The 14,488-nt window shown below is 52.0% G+C and overlaps 1 protein-coding gene across 3 annotated transcripts in view; it reads right to left on the bottom strand.

The window, feature by feature from the left end:
- Trappc9 (trafficking protein particle complex subunit 9) overlaps nucleotides 1–14,488 on the bottom strand; it is a 501,039-nt gene that overhangs the window by 131,286 nt on the left and 355,265 nt on the right. The gene's annotated exons all lie outside the window — the stretch shown is intronic.

The following is a 14,488-nucleotide window of genomic DNA, read 5'->3' on the forward strand; positions in this document are numbered from 1 at the left end:
TTCCAAAGGAACTACAGGACCGTCCTGTGCCTCATGCTGAAGCAGGGAGGGAGGGAGCAGCCAGAACCCACCCAGCTCACACCACCTGTCTTCCAGCTCGAGGCCAAGAGAGTCTGGAAATTCTAGCAATTCTTCTCCTGGGCGTCTTAGTAAAGGAAAGAGGCCAGAGCAATCCACAGAAGTGTGATCCCTGCACTTGAGAAATCCCAGGGCAGCTTCTCTCATCAAACCAACCAGAAGCCAAAGAACCAACAGAGTCAGATCCTCAGGTAGCTTCCTAGAACAGCTACAGCTGGATCAGACTAGAAAACCAACTCCACCGCAGCACAGGACTCTGACAATGGAAACAGAGCAAAGGACTGAAGGACCACAGGGCTTCTGTTATCCGACTCCATGGAAACGAGAAGGCCCAAGTATCAAAATCTCCCAGTAAGTGGAGCTGAACCTATAAAGATTATCACGCTGCATCCGTCTTTCCTGACGAGAAGCTTTCCCTGCCAGCTGCAAGGATCCTCCTCTGGGACGCCAGGCGACTGCAGCCTAAGAGCCGACTCTCCCGGAGGCTGCTGGCGTGCAGAGCAGCAGAGCCTGGACACCAACGTCAGTCTTGGGCTGCACCTGCATGTAGGCCCAGGCGGCTCCAGGGAGAGCTGGCGTCACAACATACTCCCCAAGGCCAGGTGTCCACAAGCCACTCATTTCACCTCCAACTGTCTAAGGGTGGTGACCTATATTTGACAGAAGAGAAAACTGAGGCTTGGCCCTTGCCTACGTTGTGCCTAGCCACAGGAGCTGCACCTAGTGGGTCATGTGAGCTCTGACAAGGCAAATGTGGCCCCGTATCCAGGGGAACGAAGGCTCTTTACAAAACACAGTTGTGCCCTGATAGCATCACAGAGAGCCCACAGAGGCCACTCGGTCCCCAGGGCAGAGCACCAATGTGCAGAAGGCATTGCAGGTGAGCCTGCCATACAAGCTGTGACTCAGAAAAGTGTCCTGGTCACCATTAAATCAGAATGTCACCTGAAAGGTGAACAAAACTCTTACCTAAACAGAGATGGCGTGGTTTAACTGAGATAGAATATTCTTAATCAGAAAACCTTTTTGGAAATCCTGGTTGCTTTACTGCTCTTTGATTCCCTCAATCTCAGTATATCCAAACCAGACCCTGTCTCCAAGTCTGCTTCTCCCCAGGAAGTACCCTTCCATGTGCCCCTGGCACAGAGGGCCTACTCAGCCACAGCTCACCATGAATGTCTCCTTCTCCTTCTCCTTCAGTCCTGGTCAGGTGCCAGGTGTGGTCACCTGCCCTTGCAAAGTGTTCCCCTCTGTGGGCCTGCTCCCCAATCTCCTGTCTCCTCTGCATACCTGGTGCAGGCCTCCAGGCTCCCTCCGGGGGGATACGGTAAGGGTGACATACAAGCCACTCCCAGCTCCTGCCTCCCCTCATCAGCCTCCCCTCATCAGCCTCCTTGTCTGGCAGCTGCTAACCTCCCTTGGGCAGAAATCAGGCCATATGTGTGCCCAGCTGGCCTGTGGGGGTGACATGTGAGAAAGAGGGTCCAGAGCCCAAGGGCCTGAGCATGTGGAGGCAGGGAGCAGAGGGGCTGCACAGAGACCAGCCTGCAGGACTGCAGAGGCCCTTCTCCAGACCAAACAGCCGTCAGGAGAACAGAAATACCAAGTCGGGAGTTCTCAGAGGGATTTACAAACCGGAGACTGCCTGATTATCATCTGTGTATAAAATAACACTCTCATCACCATCAACAAATAGCATAGATACCAAATATATTTATAGGACACATATATGGAATAAAACGATACAAATTTAGAAAATAAAATTTTATTTCCAGAAAGTCAAAATTCACTCACAGAAGCACAGTTCACAGGCAGAATTAGAATGCGAATCACCAATTCTCACACATGCTGTCTTCTGTGGACCGGGCCCTGTTCTCAGATGGGCTCAGGACCACAAAAGCAGCAGCAGGCAGGACCAAGCAGTCACAGCCACCAACCCCACCTGGCCCTGGAGCCCCGAGGGGCATGCACTGTTTCTCTCATTTTTACTGATTTGGAAACTGAGCCTCCCACAGAATTCCCAGCTACTGGGGAGGACAGCAGATGGGCAGGGACACACTTCCCGGGGTGGCAGCACTACTCTGCGACAGGAGGGGGACTAGGCGTGCTGAGGCCTTGAGGAGAGTGACCTTGGGAGAGTGACCTCACCAGTGTGGCACTAGCCATGGTCCCAGCAGGGAGCCATGTAACCATCTCTGCCTGGATTTAGGAAGGGCTGGCTCCAGCTCTGGCTAAACCAAGGAGCCAAGAGGAGGGGTCAGACCAGGGCCAGAAAGAAGGGAGCAGGTGTGGCTGGCCTGGGAAAACTGTGGGCTGGAGTTGGGGAGAATGCAGAGAAGTGGGGTCCTCCACGGACTGAGGTGTGGCCTTCACTCTGGGTGCTGATTAGTCCTGGTAGCTGCGGCAACAAGTTGCTCTGGGACAGCTCCTGACATCACAGCACAAGAGCCAGCACAGACCGCAGACGCCAGCCCCACTGAGGCATGTCCACCAAGACGGGAGGGACTCCTCCTTTCCAGCTGCACAGGCCCTGCCAGGGCCAGACTTAACACCTGGATCTGCACATTAGACGAAGGGACGCCACAACACAGATCACACACAAGCCTGGCCTCCACAGTGTACAAAGAACTCGCAAACTCAATGATGAGAACTCAGCCCAACTGTTTTTAAAAAACGGGCAAACATCAATGTTTATAGCAGCTCAATTCACAATAGCTAAGCTATGGAACCAATCTAGGTGCCCTCAACAGATGAATGGATTAAAAACGTGGTCTATATACACAACGGAATACTCAGTCATAAAGAAGAATGAAACTACGGCATTTGATGGTAAACGGATGGAACTGGAGACGATCATGCTAAGTGAAATAAGCCAAAAGCCAAATGTTCTCTCTGATATGCAGATACTGATGCACAGTAAAGAGGCGGGAGAACAGAAGTGTTTGGATTAGACAAAGGGGAATGAAGGGAAGGGACGGGGATAGGAACAGGAAAGACAGTAGAAAGAATCGGACATAACCTTCCTACGTTCGCACATGAGTACATGAGCCGCATAACTCCACATCGCGTACAGCCACAAGAATGGGGAGTCCTACTCCATGTACCTATGATATGTCAAAATGCTCTCTACTGTTATGTGTAACTAAAAAGAATAACAAATTTTACAAATCTGGAGAATACAGAAAGAAATATAGAAGAAAATAAAAACACACAAACTTCAGCACTTGCTAAAGAAAAAAAGGGCAGTCGGGGGGAAGACAAACGAGTGGCCCAGAGGCACACGAGAAGATGCCAGCATCCACAGTCGTCAGGGAAAGGACATGTGAGACCACCGAGAGATGCCCACCTCCACTGGCAACACAGGGAGAGGGCTGCTGCAGGAGCTCTCTCTCCCACAGCTGTCCGCAGGCCTAGCCAGCATCGCCCCCAAGGTGTTCACCAAGGGAGCCGGAAACCTGCCCGTGTAAGCCTAACACTTGCACGGCCATCGCAGTTCTCAGCAGAGCAGCCACCAGGGTAGAAGACCTGAATGTCCACCAACAGGGGAGGGACACGCATAGTGGCACATCCTCAGAATGAAACACTTATCAGCTGCGAGCAGAACAAGTCATTGCTGGGTGCCGACAGTGTGGGTGAACCTCAGAATCACTGTGATGAATGTCGAAGACAAACGAGGACGCAGCAAAAGGCCCTTCACATAAAATTCCAGGACATGCAGCTAATATGTGGTGCCGAAGGCAGGGCAGTGGGTGCCTGGGGATAAATCCCAAAGGGGCCCAAAGAACTTTTGGGGGTAAAAAAGCATTTGTATATGCAGTGTGCTGGAGATTTCTTGGGTTCCTATGGGCATCAATAGTTATCAAATTGTGCATTTTAAAAATGTGCCATTCACTCTAACTCAATAATCCCACAGAGTTGCATCACAAGATGCACACAATGTTAATGTCTCACCCCAAAAGTATTTAGTTGTAAGCTGAGAATCAGAAAAGCCTGGGCCTGAATCCTAGGTCTGGCCAGAGACTGAACCCCCCGACTGCAGCTTCTTTGCGTGGAAAGCAGGATAGTGTCTGTGGGGTGCAGCGCCCTCAGGGCTGTGGTGGGGACTGAGCGAATCATGGCTGGAAGACCTGTGTCCACTCCCAGTTTAGGGACCCTCCTGCTCCTGCGCCTCTGCCTGGAGTTCCTGCCTCTGAGTGCCAGACTGCTCTGAATGGGCTGCTGATGGCGCCTCTCCTTTTGTTGTCTGGCTTTCCATCCCAGGAGGCCAGGGGAGCCTGCAGGAGACCACATCACACTCTTTGGAGGCACCCACAACTCGTGGCTGCTGCCGCACGGACAAGGCTTAACCACCGCTTGTGGGGAGAGCCTGCAGGAGCCCACGGAGTCTCCACGGCACGTACCACGCTCCAACAGCAAGCCCATTTTGTGGAAAATTTGTGACTATCAAGTGCCTAATGAAATTGGTAACTGTGGTTAGTTCCAGTTTTAAATCTCACAAAGTGACTCTTCAGAATGTGCTAGTTATTACCATCCTCGGAGGTTCGGTGCCCTAGGATTTCTTGCTGCCTTCCCTGGCAGGTACCAGGTGATGACCCTGTCACTTGTCAGGACGTAAGTTCTCCAGGTTTTTCACAGCACCTCACGGCAGACTTGAGAGCAGAGTTGAGCTGTAGGCCAACACACTTACTGCTCAGTGCCACCATAATGGAACAGCATCAGTCACATTTAGTAGATAAAGTGCCTTTGCACAGCTTTAGGAATCCTCTCTCCTGAGACGGTTCAGACTTGCAGAGGAAAGCTTGGCCTGTCTCGAGGCTGGGCAGGTGCTGGTGCTTGGTTTTGGTGTCCTCTCCCAGCAGTCATCATGCTGCCAGCCTCTCCTTCCTTCCTGATTCACAGGGCTCTACCGTCTTCCAGAATGATAACAACAGGCCTTTCTGAAACTGAGACTTGGAACACCATGGGGCCGTTCCCACCAGGAGGTGGTGTGTGAGGGGACTTTGAGTTACCCCTGGCTGCAGACTGTTGCCAAGCAATGCTGCAGGGACCTGCAAGGGTAGCCATGAGACAGCAGTCATGCAGGCCCAGGCAGAGCAGGTGGAGCCACAGCCAGGCCCGAGGCCTGCCCTCACTCCACTCCTGGCTTGGCCCTCTGCTTACAACCCTTTACTCTCTTCTGGGGTCCAAAATGTAGCACGTTCATCTGCAAAAACGTTACCACTCCCCTGCTGGTTCCAGATTCTCCAGTCCTAGAAGCAGCACCTCACACACAGAAAGCCATCGAAATAAGTGTTTGCTGCTGTGAGTAGGTCGCTGCTCTGAACCTCTCTGCTATGCGTGGGCAAGACAAAGCAGGTACGTGAAGCCACATGTGGCCCAGAGCTGGGACAGACAGCCGTAACTCCACTCCCCTCATTCCTGGGACCTCTAGGATGTCTTAGATGTGACAGATCAGAGGACAGTGCTTATAAAGGGCTGTGCTCCTTGATTGGTTGTACACCCCTTACCCCTCCCTCCTGACTCTCAGGAAGGGACAGGCATGGGGAGGGGCCCCAGAGCTGCAGCCAACCTGTTGTCAAGATGGAATGTGAGAGACAGGAGAAACAGCTAAATGCAGCAAATCCAACCAGGGCATAGGAAGAGGGATGGCTGGCCCAGCACCATGTGGGAAGACGGGGAGTTGATGACCGGATCAAAGCCGTGGAGATGATCATCTGCTTTACATTCTCAGCAGACAAGCAAGGGGAGCCAGCCTTCAAGGAAACAGACTGCTGTCTACAGTCCCTTATCCCAGCCCAGACACTGAAAGGACAAAAGGTGCCAGTGACAGATTAGTATGCAAAGGTAATCTCAACCCTCCTGGACCCTTCTGACAGGACACATACTCACTGGTTCGTGGCCCTAGTGGAGGGACATTATTACACAGAGTGACTTCATCGTCAACCAACCCTAGTGACTCGCCTTCTGCAGCTGGGGGCCCTGGAGACCCAGGCTTGCACCACCACTTTCTGACAGAAAAGACAAGTAAGGCTCAGCAAGAGGGGGGATGTTTGAAGGTAGCCCCACAAAGGTTACCTGACAAGAATATCTTAATAAATGTTACCTGATGACAAAGGTTATCCTGACATTACATCACTGGGTGCTCACCTGTCCCAGAGACTGTGTAAGTGCATCAAGCCCTCAGAACACAGCCCACACCCAGGGCTCTGCTGGGACCCCTGCTTGGGTGCCAGGGCCAATCCCTTCATCCTGGATACCAAGCAAGACCAAGGCCCTGACCCTAGTTCTCCCACCTCCTGGCCTCAAATCCAGATGAGGCTACCCCATCTCTGCAGCTCAGAGCTCTGAGGTCATTGAGAGCTCACTTAACCTTGTGGGGCTCTTCTCTGCTCTGGAAAAAGAAAACTACCAATAGACCACTGCTGTTTACTGAAAGCCAGCCCACAGGGCCCCATGCCACCTACAATCCCTTGGGCGCCAGGCATGAACACCCCAGTTCCCAGAGCAGGAAGGGGAGAGTAAGGGCAGAACCCGGACAAGGGCTCACTGGCAGGACCACATACAAGGACAGGCTCATCTCCAGAGTCTGGCACACACACCTGAAGACAGCTAGCTCCCCACCGCTACTCTGTCTGCAGCATGAAAAACTTTCCGCTGAATGGGACCTTACACAGCACCTAGTCCAGTCCCTTGTTTGCACAGATAAAACAAACCCAAGCCACAAGGTTGCACAAAGCGCTGGGTCTGAGCTTCCCAGCCTGTGGGCTAGACAGAGCTCTGCTCTCTAGGGAGCGCACGGTCCAGTCTGCAAACTGACTGCATAGTCTTGGGAGGGGGACGCAGCAGGCTGTGTGTGGATCCTTGTCATTTGTCCCCCCATCTTGATAAGACCGAGGCCCTGACCATCATGTCTTATCATTGCCATTAGGGACTGCGAGTTTCATGTGCAGAGGAGGGAGGGAGACATGAATACCACAATGAGAAATTAAAACCACCTCACCCTGAAAATGTGACTCTGATTTATTGCTCTAGAGCAGCTGGCGATGACCTGTCAGAGAAGCCGTGTTGAAAATAAAGAACAAAAATCACCCAGAGTTGTTTTGCCACAAATCCAAATTAGAAAATGCCATTCTCTGGATGATTAATGCTTCAATTTTTCCCCTCATTCACAGAGAATTTGTCAAGCATTACTGCAGCACCTGAGAACAACAGTACCATTCAAAATGAAAGGACGGGAGGCTGCGAGTCGCTGCTCAGTCAGGCTCCCCGGGCTCAGCCCCTGGGGCCGCTTGAGGCAGGCAGCCCCTGGCCATCATGCACAGCACACAGGCCCCACTCAGTGTTGCCACAGGGAGGAGGACATCCTTCCTCATGGACATCAGGCTCCACAGGTGGCTTTGGCCACCAGGCCTGAGCAGAGCAACCCATGCCACAGGGGTCAGAGACACCTGGGACTGTCATGTGGTCTGCCATTTCTTTCCTCTAGCAAGGGCAAGGTGAGGCTGGCCAACCTGACTTCTGGGACTGACAGGGCTTATAGGGGAGGGTCTCGCGACTCCCCCAAACTCTTGTGATGTGTAGTGTGACGTCGAAGAAGTCAAGCTTTGCTTTAATTTCCTGACTTTAGGGAGAGTCTGCCGCCATGGCTGACCAGCGGAGTGCCGCCAGGAGCCTACTTGTTCTATCTGCAACAGAAATTCCAGGACCAAGATTTCTCCTAACATTGAACAAACATGGCCCAGTTAGAACACAAAATATGTGTCAAATGAAAGTCCACGTAAAGTGCTGCCTCAGAACCCCAGCACTGAGAGGAGGGCGTCTCTCTGCAGAGGAGCTCCTCCGTCCTGAATCCTCGCAGCATGGAGCTTGAGGACAGCTGCAGAGCTTGGATGCCGGATCAGAGGAGGACCCTGCTGACCACAGAGGCCATGGGGGAAGCAGGGCCAGAGCCATGACCCCTGCACACAGCCCCACCCATCTACCTCAGCCACCACAGGACACTTCTTCCCGGCTCTGCCCACACCTGCACACACTATGGCAGGTCTTGCCTCCCAGAGGACCAGAGAGGACACATCTCAAACATGGGCCCTTTACTTCTGCTAACTGGTCAGTTTCCTCGTCCTTGCTCTCGGCTGGTCCCTGGCTCTGCTCTGCTCAGCCCAAATCGAGCTTTGGGACCATTTTGCACACCTTTGAGATCTAATCAAAGCCCCTGATCAGTAATGGACTGAGACAGATTTCAGGTCCACCTGACACAGCTGTGGGAGCCCAGACACATCACCTGACCTATCTGAACTCTGTTTCTTCATCTACTTGATGATGATGATGATGATTGGATGCCACCAAGCATGAGTACGGAGAAGATGAGCAGTAACACAGAGAAGCACCTGCCGCCGAGAGGCTGCGAACAGGTGGTACCCAGGATAAACCTGCTTATTGTAACAGCCTCCCATCCTCAGCAGACAGGAAACCACAGAAACCTACCTAGAGAACTCACTTTCAAACAAGCAGACTAAGCCCGGCCACCCCTCCACTAGTGCCCCCAACAGGATGCCCGAGTGCTGAGGCCACTGCTTTAGGCGAGTGCAGTCACTGCCCACGTGAGCTCTTGCTACATTGGGGAAAGGACAGACTGCAGAAGAGTGAGGCCCAAGCAGTCCTTGTGCTGCACCCTGAAGCACACGAGGCACAAGCAGCCACCTGGACGTGGGTCTGGGCAGGCAGGCTATTATCTCTGGGTGGTGGGATTAAGTGTAATTTAGAAATTATGTTCCATACACTTTCCCTTATCTTCTAAAATGAACACATGCTACTTTCGTATTGGGTTAACCGATGTTATCTCCGGAAAAGAAATCCTGTTCCTGGGAGTTAGGTGGAAGCAGCCAGGGCCACAGGGGTGGGAATAAGGACAGGGCTGGGCCGGCAGGGCCTGGAGCAGTCTCAGCAAACGGGGGGGGGGGGGGGGGGACGGTCGGTGTGAGCAAACAAGCACTGCAGAGAGGGCACAGCAGCAGCAGCGCGGTGGGGGTGCAGCGGCTTGGAACAGCTCCCAGCAGATGGGCAAGGCCGCCACTGAAAGCACCAGGCAGCCTGGCGTGAGGGCCATGTTAACACAAATGTCACGTAGATCACCGCTGCCACCACGGTTCCAATCGAGTTAGGCACGGGTGATGAAGCTTTCTCTGACCATCACTTGACAAGGACATTGCCGCTCAGCTGCCACCATGGCCCCACACTTGCTTCAGTGCCTGACATGGCTCAGAAAAGCAGACAAGGCAAAAAACATGTCACTAAGACACGCAGAGAAAGTCACACTTCCTAAGCTGTTTTGCATCTTTGGGGATTTTAAAACAGAGAAGTCAACCTTGCTGGAGACAGATTCAACTAGAAAGATCTTCCAGGAGTGCGACCTAATATGGAAAATGCCATAGTCATTGAGATGCCGAGATGAAAAAGTCCTTAACAGCAGGGGATTGGCAATTAGGAACAAGAAAGAAATGTGTGCATTGAAGCAGTGGAGCCAGGGGCTCCTCTCAGGCATGTGCCTGGCAGGTCTTTGGGGGAAACCAAACAAAGTGGCAACTGCCCTCCTCTACCTCCCAGACCCAAGGCCCCTGCACCAAAACCTGATGAGAAACCAAACAGCCAGCTGGTCATTTTAAATGGTCTACTTGAATGCGAATACCTTATACGCAATCCCTCAAGATCCAAGAGTCGTTCCACATCACTTTTTAAAGACCAAAGAGGAAGTCAGAGGACTGAATAAAGCCTCTGTCCTCAGATCCATCTCGCTCCCTTCCCGTTCCCCAGGGATGTCAGCTCCTCAGCTTCCTCAGGAGGAACTGGGAGACAAAGGCAAAGCAAGCACGGTTCTGCCTTCAGAGAGCTGGCCAGATACTATGGTTTGGATGTGAGGTGTCCTCCACAAGCTCTCTTGTGAGACAATGCAAGAAGGTTCAGAGAAGGAAAGATTGGGTTATGAGAGCCTTAACCCAATCAGTGAACTAACCACCGGATGGGATTGAGTGGTTCCGAAGGCAGGCAGAGTGCGGCTGGAGAGGGAGGTGCGGGGGGAGTGGCTTTGGGCTATATATTTGTATTTGGCAAGTGGAATCTCTCTGCTTCCTGATCCTCATGTGAGCCACTTCCCTCCCCCACACTCTTGTCCTGCCTCACCCTGAGTCCCTAGGAATGGAGCCTGCTCTCTATGGACTGAGACCTCTGAAATGTAAACTCTCAAATAAACTTCTCCTCCTCTAAAGTTGTTCTGGTTGGGTCTTTTAGTCACAGCAGTGAACAAGCCGGCTAAAGACCATATGTCCCAGGAGAGGGACAGGCAGACAGGCAAGCAGGCATGTGACTCTTCTGTACTTTGGTAACAGCTCAATTTTGGGGGACACGGCCTAGAGTCAAAGACTGGACAAAAGCTCAGAAAGAGGCCACAGAAGGCCCTAGAAGAGGTAACGCCTTGGCTGGCCCCAGAGACAGAAGAGGTAAGACAGCCTACAAGCCAAGGCCTGCACTGTGAGTGGGCAGCGTACAGTAGGGACTGCACACGGCAGGTCAAAACCTACAAAGGAGGCCAGCCATGGGAGCCAGCAGACTCCCTCCAGACCAGGACATCTCTCAAGCTCCAGGTCTACAGGGCGTAAGGACATAAGCACCTCCAGGCAAAGTGCATCAGGTAGACCCCAACCCAAATCATCCACCCCTGGGGGCCTCTGTGGCTGCAGTGGTCCTGGTGGGCAAGAGCCAGCATGTTCCAACTATCCAGAAGAGGCTGACCAGCTCTGATAACAGCTTTAGCTGGCCCCATATACTCAAATCCTAAATCCTAGAACTGGGAGGAAATGTGTACCTTTGCAGTGACAACAGAAGTGTCCCAGGCCCAGGAAAAGGGGCTGCAAGAAGGCAGAGCCAGGGCTCCGGGGCTGCTCACAGCAGCAGACAGAGCCAAGCAGTGGGGGTGGATGACAGGAGACCCCAGCAGCCACCCGAGACAGCAGATCTGATGTTTGCAGAGAACTAGAAAGTAGATTGAATCTGAAATCTCTACTACTTTTTTAAATGACAGCTCAACTTTGGAATTTTTTTTTTTTTTTTTTTTTTTAACACGAGGAAGGCTGAATACATCTGCGAGCCAGACTCGGCCTGCTGGTCGTGCAGTCAGGACTCTCTGACGGCCACTTGGTTGACACACCCTCCCGGCACCCCAAGTGCCTTCTCAGAGGACCTGCCGTGGCAGCGCCGTCAGGAACAGGGAGCTCAGGCACAGACGGGAAGTCGCTCTCGCCTGAGCGCTGGGTTCCTCCAGTTTGTCTTCATCTATCTCCTGTCATCTCTGCAGATACTGACACAAATTATTGGACAGAGAAATGGGGAGGAAATCAAATACTAAAGTTTATTTTAATTGCAAAGTTTTGCTATGTTCTATTCCAACCAATATTATCATCTTCATCATCTTCATTTTAAATTTCATACTGTGAAAGCCTCATAGTGCCAGATGGAAGGAAATGAAACACCATAATGAGATGGAAGAAGGTTTAAAAATTAAAAAGCGAATGAATCAGAGACCCAGCTAGAGCGTACCTGCTCTCATGCAGAGAGGCAGCGCTGGACTGGAGGAGTCACAGGCTTCGGTCTATCCAGCACAGCTGCACAGGCAGAGGACTACAGATGCTGGCAGGAACCTGGGGAGGAGCACACCCCACTCAGGCCAGTGGCAGCTCCACTGTCACCCAGAGCATCTGCTCCAAGCAGCCCCAGCTGCATCAGCCAAGGGCAGTAAGCAAGCACCTTGGCAGACACCCCTGCCCCCAACCAGCCTCAAAGTCTAGACAGCCTCGGACACCCTCATGGCACCATGGCCATGGGGTGACCTGAGAAGCCCTGGACCCAACGTGTTCCCCTTGGGGGTGGAGACTGTTTGGGCAGTAGGGCTGGGTTGGGGTGAAGAGGAATCAGGGAGTGGTTCAGGGCTGTCCCTGTCTCCAAACACCTACAAAACCAGTGTCAAGGCTGGGCACCCACAGCAGCCAGCGGAGGGGGCCGGGGCAGCATCTCCCAGCACTGTCCTCACCAAGAGGTGACCAGCGCAGGCCCTGCCTGGCTGCCTTCTGTAGGCCCAAACCCTTGGCAGGGGTGAGTGGAAAGGCGGGTTGGGCCTCAGCCATGACACTGTGCAGTGCAGCAGGGAGTGTGGCTGGGACAGAGCCTGGGGAAGACCGTCAGCCTGTCCTTGGAGGGGTGGGGTCCCCCTCACCCCTCAGCCCTTTGCAGAAGGCTGCCAGGTGAGAAGGGAGAGGCATCTCACACCTACCACAGCCAGGAACCAGGGATGGGGAGACCTGGTGCGGTGAAGATGGAGGCTGCCTGTGCAGGGTGGGCCGTCCAGGAGGGCCAGGATCTGACAGGCCAGAGGGTGCCAGGATGCAAAGATTGCAGGGTAGGTCTATTTTACTCCAGACGTGACAATGGGGCCCCAAATGGCCAGCCTAGAGGAGGGTAGGACAGGGGCTGGGCAGGAGGGTGGTCACCAACCAGATCCCACCCAGCCCAGAGAGAAGGAAGGAGGGGCTCACTTGGTAGTACAACTACAGCACATTTTGCAGCAAAACAAAGGGCCATTTCCAGCCCAGGCAGAGCTATGACAAACTGGTTTGCTCACACACAGCACCGTAGGACTAAGGTCAGCCAGTGGCCCCAGTGTGACTGTCTTAGAGAGGCTCTCAGGAGGCAGCCAAGCCAAAGGTAATTGGGTGGTAGAGGAGCAGGGGCTGCACACCAGCCATCTCTGGCCTGCACGTGCCTAGGGCTTGGGCTTCCGTAGAGCTCCACCCAGTCTTCCCAAGGCAAATGGAGAAGGTGGCAGAGCAGATCTGAAGGCCACACAGAAAACAATCTGGAGCAGCATACAGGCAGCAAGACACGTGAGGAGCTGGAGAACCCAGATCTGGAGTCAGACATGACTGGGTTTGAGCTAACTCCCCATGGCCATTGAACTTCTCAGTCTCCTTACGCAGCTGTAACAGGAACTAGAGAACTGGCTTCACTGATTTCTAAACACTGAGCTGCTGAAGAAGCTGAGGACACTCTGCAGACCTGGTGCGGGCGATAATGAGGTGTGGCGCTGCAACAGTCTCCCTGGGCCCCAGCGGGGGTGCTGCCTACCTTTGCCTAGCTCCTGGGTGTTCCCTCATGAAGGTCAAGTAAGGGATGCGCAGACAATAGCTTCCATATACTACATCACTGGACCTTGACCAAAAAGCATCCTGTTTGGATCAGGAATTGGGTCATTTTATTTCAGAAAATAATGAGAATTTTGAAAGCTTCTTAAAGGAAGGCTACAGGCTTGAAACAGAATTTTCCAGGATAATGCAGAAGGATAATTGGTCCCATAACTTCCTGTCGATGTTGTAACAGGAGTCCAGAGTCAGGCAAAATTGGAAAACACAAAAATCTTTAAAAGTAGGAAAGTTCTAAGATGTCTGGATGAGCTCCAACTGCTCCTGCAAATGACAACCACAGATTCTGGACAAAGTCCATTTAAATAAACAACTAGAGGGTAAAGAAAAACAAGCATATCATTTTATTAGAAGAATAAAAGAAATGGAATTAGTTATACTTCAAGATTTTGGGCTTGAGGCCAGGCCAGGTTACCTCTACATGGAAACTAAAACTCTGGTGGAGAACCCTCAACTCTACATGGACACATATACAGAAACCACCACAGCAAGGGAGAGAGGAGTGTGGGAAAGGAGAGGGTGGCAGAGGAGGAGCCCAGGATGTACCCAGACTCTGCCCAAATCTCAGCATCAGTCCTGAATCAAGTGTGCATGGAAGAGTCAGTGAGGTCCAGCCAAGTCTAGAAGGAAGACACTGAGACTTGAGGTGTCCAAGAAGAGGTTTTGATTAGAATCCAACAAAGATAAATCCCTGCTACATAAAATTTATATCAAAAAACAATTCTCTTCAAAGGAATACAACAGAATCTAGAGACTCCAAAACAAAACATTACAATGTTCAAGGTGTAATAAAAAATTATCCAAACTGTAAAGAAGCAAGACTGTGACTGCTTCTTAAGAAAAGAAGCAACCCATAAATTTATATCAATCTTGAGATGATACAGGTATTGCAATTAGCAGACAGTTTTTTTTTTAAAGTTACTAAAACTAAACTTAAGAACATTAGGGAAAATATTCTGGCAAAAAACAAATAGATATAAAAAGCTCAGAAAAGATAAGAATGATTGGCCTGCACTGCGACCACCATTGCTGCTGCCTCTGATTCCTCTGCTGCCAGCCTGAGGTCGCCTGGAGGTCTATTTTCTGGGTGCTGCTGCCACAGAAGAAAGCACTGCCCTGGATGCAGCTGAAGCCGACGCTGCTCCTGACCCCTGAAGATCACCTGG

The sequence above is a fragment of the Marmota marmota genome, unplaced genomic scaffold (assembly GCF_001458135.2).
Source record: "Marmota marmota marmota unplaced genomic scaffold, marMar, whole genome shotgun sequence".
In the NCBI taxonomy this organism is placed as follows: Eukaryota; Metazoa; Chordata; class Mammalia; order Rodentia; family Sciuridae; genus Marmota; species Marmota marmota.